We start from the raw sequence: 8,899 nt of genomic DNA on the forward strand, positions 1-8,899 counted from the left end.
GGTGGTTATAACTGGGTTTGACATTAAAGAGGACATCACATGTAGTCTTACCATCAAGGATGGGTGTAGGTATACAATTAATAAGGTAAGATGTTGTCAAAATGCATTCCCCCAAAAATTCTAATGGCATATTTGCTTGAAAATGTAGAGCTCGTGCTACTTCAAGCAAATGCCGATGCCTTCGCTCGACTCTGCCATTTTGTTGATGGGTATGAATGCACAAACATTGATGGTCTATGCCATTTTGGTGAAAAAAGTCTTGCATTATGTGTGAAAAAACTTAGTGCCATTGTCAGTGCAAATACGTTGCACTCGACAATTGTATTGAATTTTGACCATGATGCAAAACTTGGTTATAAATTGAAAAATTTCAGTTTTGTATCACATAAGATACACCCATGTGCATCGGGAAAAGTCATCTACAATGGAAAGAAACTAATGAGCTCTTGTATGTGATGGTATATGATATGTCCCCCAAATATCACAATGAATAAGACCAAACAATGTAGAACTCTTATTGGTACTATAAGAAAGAGGAGATCGAGTTTGCTTTGCATGATGACAAATACCACATAACATTTCAGATTAAGAAAAATTATTAAAATATTTTTAGACAAATAATAAAGACGGTCCTTAGAAGGATGACCTAGTCGTGAATGCCATATCTGCAAAGTAGGATTACTTGTAGTGGACAAAGCATGGTGGCACAAACTGGCTGAAATGTAGTAATAGATTCCATTACGAACTTCACCCGCTCCAATCAGCCTCTTTATCAAATGGTCCTTAAACACAAAAAGATGGGAAAAAGGTGTCAATAATGTTGGAAGACTGCATTAGTTTTCTAACATATATGAGATTAAAGTGAAAAGAAGGAATACAAAAAACATTTGTCAAACAAATATCAGGAGAAATCCTAACATTTCCTATCGTGAGACACATTCATGCTTTGACCATTAGGCAATTTAACCGATTTCATATTATCTAAGGGTAAGGAGTTGGTCAACAATGATAAACGTGGGGTCATATGATTAGACACTGTAAGAAAATGGTATTCCACCGTCAATCACAAGAGAAAGAGGAGCAAAAAGGGAGAGAGGCGTCAATGGCTGCAGAAAACCCAATAGGGTATTCAGTGGCTTGCTTTTCTCATTAAGTATACACAGGAACAATATTTAGGGTACTAAAATACCCATTACATGGTATGTTAAAATTACAACATTCCATTAATGAGCATGTGTTTAAATAAAACTCTTAATAAAACAAGAGTTAGATAAAACGAATTAGGTCTAGATCCTGATGAATGATAGTGTCTTTTCACCCTCCCTCAAGTTGTACATAGTTTTGAACCATGAACAACTTGCCTTTTAACATCCAAAATCTGTCATTGATAAGTCCTTTGGTAAACAAGTCAGCAACCTGATCAGTAGTCTGTACGTATTCTGGTTCAATTTTCTTTTCTTCGACCTTTTATCTTACAAAATGTTGATCAATTTCAATATGTTTGGCACGACTGTGGTAGATAGGATTGAAAGACTTGTTGATAGCACTTTGATTGTCATACAAGAGAATGCTTTTAGAAATCAATTCTCCTACTTCTGTGAACAGATGTCTGATCCATGTTACTTCGGTTGTAGCAGCTGTCATTGATCTATATTCAGCTTCTGTGCTCGACCTAGCTATGCCTTTTTGTTTTCTACTGCTCCAGGAGACAAGATTTAAGCCAATAAAAATACAGTATCCTGAGACTGACCTACGCTCATCTGGGTCTCCTGCCCAATCTGCATCTGTGTAAGTAAGAAGTTTATACATGCGATGACCATGCATACTCTTTCTGTACAAAAGATCATCTCCAATAGTTCCTTTCAAATATCGAAGAATGTATTTAACAACTTTCATATGCTCAATGTGCGGTTCATGCATGAACTGAGACACCTGATTGACAGAATAGACAATGTCAAGCCGAGTGAAGGTCAAATACTGAAGCATTCCTACTATCCTGCGATATCCTGTAGGATCCTCATACAAATCTCCATCTTGGGAAGTGAGTTTCTGATGAAGTACACTGGGTGTGCTTAGATGCTTGCAATCTCTCATACCTGTCTTGCTAAGAACATCAGTGGTATACTTATGTTGAGTAACTGTTATGCCTTCAGGAGTCCTATCAACTTCTACTCCAAGAAAGTATTGCAGTTTACCAAGATCCTTCATCTTGAATCTATGGTTAAAAATTTCTTTAACCTGTTCAATATGTTCATTAGAGTTACCTGTAATGATGATGTCATCAACATAGATCAATAGCAGGGTAATTATATCTTTGTATTTGAATATGAAAAGAAAATGGTCAAGGAGAGACCGACTAAAGCCATATTTTTCTACTTCAAGAGAAAAACTGTCAAACCAAGATCGAGATGACTGCTTCAGACCATATATAACTCTCTTTAATTTGCACACGTATTCTTTAGAATTCCCTTCTGCATACCCAGTGGATTGCTCCATGTATACTTCTTCCTTTAGAGTTCCATGTAGAAACACATTTTTCACATCCAGTTGGTTGATAGTCCACTGGTGCTCAACAACCAATGATAGTACGATACAAATAGTGCCCATTTTCATGACCGAACTGAAGGTCTCATCATAGTCTTGTCCTTGATCCTGTGTGAATCATTTGGCAACCAACCTAGCCTTGTATCGCTCGATAGTACCATCTGACTTATACTTTATCTTATACATCTACTTTGACTCAACCACATTTCGATTGTGTGGTCTGGGAACAATATCCCAAGTGCCACACTCGTGAAGCGCCTTCATTTCTTCGTTCATAGCTTTAATCCATCTCTTAGAATTTATTGCTTGATAAAATGTTGTAGGTTGATCTTTCTTGCCTAAAGAAGTTAATAAGAGTTGAAAATCCATCGTGAAGTTCTCATAACTAACCTACCCATCAATAGGTGTCGAGGTCGGGTAGACCTTCTGTGAGCAGGTGATTGAATGAAAACAGAAGGAGAATTCTGCTCCTGATTAGAGCTGGGAGGTATCTCCTCACGTCGAGAGTAAACAATGCCTTAATACCTTTCAGGGGCCAATAGTGATCCTAAAATCACACTTTCCTGAGTCCTTGGCGCAACGATAGATACGTTTCCTTCATCTCTTTGATTACATTCAGAAGAACAAACACCATCAATACTAGAAAAGAGATTTGAGTTCAACCAAGAGTGATAAACTTCAATCTCAGAAGGAGTATTAACATTATGACCAAAATTGGATTCATCAAACACAACATTTCTGGATATTTTGATGCCCTTGCTCACGGGATCATAGCATTTGTAGCCTTTGTAATCATCATACCCCATAAATCTGCACTTTAAGGCCTTATTCTGAAACTTGTGCCGTATTGAACTGTCAACATGAACATAACATACACACCCGAATACACGCAAATCATGATAATTTGGATGCACACCATACAAAGAAAAATAGGGTGATTCGTTTTCCAAGATGTTCATGGGCAAGCGATTTATGATATAAACTGCTATATGAAACACCTCTGCCCAGAAGTTAACTGGAAGATTACTATCATGCATCATGCTCATTGCACTTTCGACGATATGAGGATGCTTCTGTTCAGCAATCACATTTTGTTGAGGGGTATGAGAGCAAGACACCTGCTACTTATTCCATTTGTCTGGAGGAAATTAATAAAGTCATTTGAAGAGAACTCACCCCCTCCGTCACATTGGAAACAAGTAATATTCTCACAGAATTTATTTTGAACAAAGGAATGAAAATTCTAAAACAATATGAAGGTTTTAGATTTACTTTTCATAAAGAAGATCCATTTATATCAGAAATAGCTATCAACAAAAATGAGATAATATTTAGTGCCAGACATGGAAGGAACTGGAGCCGGACCCCAAACATCAGAACATATAATTTCAAATGGTCTTGAAGCTCTTTTATTAATGGAATGAAATGAAAGAACATGACTCTTACACTGAAGACAACTAGAACATTTTTTATTATCGACACTTAAATTCATACTTGACTTGCGAATGAGATTGCTTGAAATAAGCTTATCAATAAAACGACTACTACAATGACCCAAACGACCATGCCAAAGATACAACTCAATATATTCAGAAATATTAAGAAAACTCTCAGGAGGAACTGAAGATGATGACGATGATTTGAGCTTCAAGGTGAAATCAATAGATTGAACATGAGATGAAGGATTCTCTTGAAACACGTACATATTCCCTTGTCATTTTCCTTCAGCGAACGTTTCTCTCGTGTGAAGGTCCTTAACATGAACAGAAAAAAAAAGTAAATTCAACTGAAGCATTAATGTCATCGATAAGCTTATAAACCGAAACAATATTTTTCTTGATATTAGGAGCATGAATGACATTTGAAAGAGCAAGGGAAGAGTTGGACATAGGGATTACAAAATTTTCAATGTGCGAAATTGTTAGAAATGGTATCTCACCTTCAACACAAGAGGAAGAGAAGCAAAGAGGGAGAGAGATATCGATGGCTGCAGAAAAACCCACTCCATTAGGGTCTGTTGTATTCTCTATTAGATATACACACATACATTTTTATTAGGGTACAAAAACACCCTTTACACAAAGTATGAAATTTACAATATGTCATTAATGAGCATGTGTTTAAATACAACTAAAAATAGATTGGGTCTAGATTCCAGTCGTGATAATCTTTTCACCCTCCCTCAAGTTGTACATGGCTTTGAACCATGAACAACATGCCTTTTAACATCCAAAATTTGTCCTTGATAAGTCCTTTTGTAAACAAGTCAGCAACTTGATCAGCAGTCTGAACGTATTCTGGTTCAATTTCCTTCTCTTCGACCTTCAGTCTTACAAAATGTTGATCAATTTCAATATGCTTGGCATGACTGTGGTAGATGAGATTGAATGACATGTTGATAGCACTTTGATTGTCACACAAGAGAATGCTTTTAGAAATCAATTCTCCTACTTCTGTCAACAAGTGTCTGATCCATATCACTTCAGTTGTAGCAGCTGCCATTGATCTATATTCAGCTTCTGTGCTCGACCTGGCAATGGCCTTTTGTTTTCTACTGCTTCAGGAGACAAGATTTAGGCCAATGAAAACATAGTATCCTGAGACTGATCTACGCTCATCTGGATCTCCTGCCCAATCTGCATCTGTGTAAGTAAGAAGTTCATGCATGTGATGGCCATGCATACTCTTTTTGTATAGAAGACCATCGCCAATAGTTCTCTTCAAATATCGAAGAATGCGTTTAATAGCTTCCATATGTCCAAAATATGGTTCATGCATGAATTGAGATACCTGATTGACCGAATAGACAATGTTAGGTCGAGTGAAGGTAAGATACTGAAGCATTCTGTTTACCCTGCGATATCCTGTAGGGTCCTTATACAAATCTCCATCTTGGGAACTTAGTTTCTGATGAAGTACACTGGGTATGCTTAGAGGCTTGCAATCTGTCATACCTGCCTTGCTAAGAACATCAATAATATCCTTTATGTTGAGTAAGTGTCATACCTTCAGGAGTCCTATCAACTTCTACTCCAAGAAAGTATCGCAGTTTACCAAGATCTTTCATCTTAAATCTATGGTTCAAAAGTTCTTTGACCTGTTCAATATGTTCATTAGAGTTACCTGTAATGATAATGTCATCAACATATATCAATAACAGGGTACCTATATCTTTGCATTTGAATATGAAAAGGGAATGGTCAAGAAGAGACCGACTTGAAAGAACTCCTAAAAGAATCAAGGAATCGGTGAGAGAGAGAGAGAGGGGAGAGAGAGAGAAAAGAGAGAACTCGATATTTGGGAATCGGCAACCACTCTTGACCTGGCAGCTGCAGTAATGCTACATTAGTCTTAATAGGGTTACAATAACCTTTTAAAATGACAAAAATGCCTCTCATTAGTAACACATGTTACATTAGAATACAAAGGAAACAAAACACGTGATTGGATATGGATCATTTATCAGATCCATATCCAATCCATACTCTATATTCTAATACCCTCGCTCAAGTTGTGCATGGGGTTGAACCTATTAGAATGTGGAATATGGATTGGATATGGATCCGATAAAGGATCCATATCCATTCACGAGTTTTGCTTTAGTTGTATTATAATGTAACATGTGTTACTAATAAGGGGCACTTTTGTCCTTGTAAAAGATCATTGTAACCCTATTAAGACTAATGAAGCACTAGTGCAGCAACAAGATAGATTGGCTGCCGATTTCTGAAACCTCTTCTCTTCCCTTCCTTTTCTCATACTTTTTGCAGATCACGTCAGTTGATTAGCAGATTTATCATGGTATCAGAGCAGGCTTAATCCTGTGGGTGATGAATACCTAAAACTCGTGCCGGGTCAGCGTGAAAAGTTGGCAGTTTATAGATCTGAAAGCATGCAGATCACGTGTCTGGTCAGCGTGAACAGCTTCTGAGGTCAGCGTGAACAACTTCTGACAGATCTGAAAATCGCAGATCTGAAACCTCCTTTCTTCTATTTCACAGAGCCCTTTTCAGCGTGAACAGTTTTCCAAATCACGTGCCTGCCTGGTCAACGTGAACAGTTACTGACAGATCTGAATGAAAAGTTGTTGCATCTGACAGATCTGAAAATATTCCTTTTAGCGTGAAAGTTGGTAGGTCACGCAACCTTTGTTTTTTTTTCTCCTTTACTCTCGATTATTTATATTTCTTTAAATGTCAATCTGTTTCTTTTCTTCCATTACCTTGTAAATCTGAAATACTTTCAGATTTATAATCTTTGCTTATCCTTCTTTTCTTACTGCCACAAATTTGAAAGTGGCGACAGATCTACCATCAGTTCTTTCTCCTATCTCTGGAGATCATTGTCTGATTTAAGCCTCTTCTATTCCTCACAGATCTGAAATCCCTTCAGATCTGCTATTCTATCTTTGTCCTAAGTTTTTTTTTGTTTGTGTGTCCGCCGCAGATCTGAAAATATTCTTAGATCTGCTATCGGCACTTTCAGCCCCATAAAGCCAAGTTCAATATTGTTGCCATTCTCAAATCTATTTGCTTCGACCTACTTATTTTCATTTATCTTAATTCTTTGTTAGCCTTTTATTCTCTGTTCCACCCACCGGTTTCTTTTTGTTGTCAAATAGTCTATCAATGGATTCTTCAGGGAATTCAGGTCTCTCTTCCAGTTTCTTGGGGCAGTTAGTGTCAGAAAAATTAACTACCAACAACTATTTGACTTGGAAGAGACAAATTGTCCCTTTTATTCGAAGTCAAGATCTTTCAAGTCACTTGGATGGATCGACTCCAATGCCTCCAGAATCTATCACAATCGAAGCCAAAGATGATGGAGGATTGCCAAATATTATTCGCAACTTGGCTTTTGTTGCTTGGATGAAGCGTGATCAGGCACTCGTCGCATACATCACTTCCACATTGTCACAAGAAGTCTTGATTTCCATTCCTGATGATTGCACCTCTAAGGCTTTGTGGGATGCTTTAGCTCAGACCTATTCTCAGATATCAGAGGCTAAAGTGTTGTTTCTCAAACGTGAATTTCAGATGTTAAAAAAGGGTGCAATGAGCATTATTGAATTCTTAAATCAAGTCAAAAGCATCACAAATCAATTAGCTATGGTTGGATATCCAGTCTCAGATAAAGAAAAGGTGCAACAAACACTGAATGCCCTGGGATCAGAATATCATGTTCTTGTTACATCCTTATTATGCTTGCCTACGTTGCTCTCCTTTGAGGAATTACGCGCCAAACTTTTTCAGTATAAGATGACACTGAAAAGCATGTCTGAAGCTTCAACAGGACAACCATCTACGCATGAGGTTCTTGCCACAGGAGTGATAGCTGATCGTGCACGAGGAGGACGTGGCAGAGGCAAGGGAAACCCAATCCAGGGTGGACGTGGGATACTGCCTACACCAAATTCTAATGCCAATTTTTTAAAGAATGTTCCCACATGCTATCAGTGCAACAAGCGAGGTCATACAAGGCCAACTGCTGGTTCAACCCATAAAATTGGAATAGAATGCAAAACACCAGAAATGTTGGTATATCAGGAACTGCAGGTACATTTCGAGTCAGTGAAGATGCTAAGGATCTCCTTCTATCTGCTATGGCCAACTTGAATCTAAAGCAAAATGATGATGGAATATGGTATGTTGACTCTGGGGCAGCAACCCATGTCACTGGTAATGCAGGTAAGTTCTCTACTCTGACTCCCTATTTTGGAAAATCTAATATTGTAACCGGAGATGGGACTCACCACCCTATTTCAAACATAGGCAATGTCGTCATTCCTTTGTCTAAATCATCTATTCCTTTATCTGATGTTCATGCACCAAATATAAAGAAAAATATTGTATCTATTTCCAAGCTTGTTGATTCTACCAATTCTTCTGTGGAATTTACTCTTACTTCTGTCTTTGTCAAGGATCTTCAAACGAAGGAGATGTTCGCTAAAGGAGAGCGACGTGGAGACATGTATGTCTTTAATGAAGATCCAGCCTCCAGTGTCCTGAAGCCCCAGTCTGATCTCGTCCTCAAAGCCTGATCTCGCTTCATCCAGGATACATACTCTGGATTTCTAACAAATGTAATTGAAGTTTCACCCTCTCCATTCTTGCCTTCTTGTGATAAAAACTCTGGAGGGGCAGGAATAGAGCCATCCAGATGTCCAGAAAGATCCTGACTCCTTGTGAATGAGATGATTTGTCTCTTCCAGGTTAAAAAGTTGGAATTGTTCAGTTTCTCAGACACAAGCTGACTAAGAAAGTTGAAAGATAAGCCAGAGTGCGAAGAAGGGAATGAGTAGTCAATGGGTGAAAAACAAGAAGGATTAAGAGACTGGAAAGAAAAATCACTTTTA

The sequence above is a fragment of the Nuphar pumila genome, chromosome 15 (genome assembly GCF_984573655.1).
Source record: "Nuphar pumila chromosome 15, dmNupPumi1.hap1.1, whole genome shotgun sequence".
In the NCBI taxonomy this organism is placed as follows: Eukaryota; Viridiplantae; Streptophyta; class Magnoliopsida; order Nymphaeales; family Nymphaeaceae; genus Nuphar; species Nuphar pumila.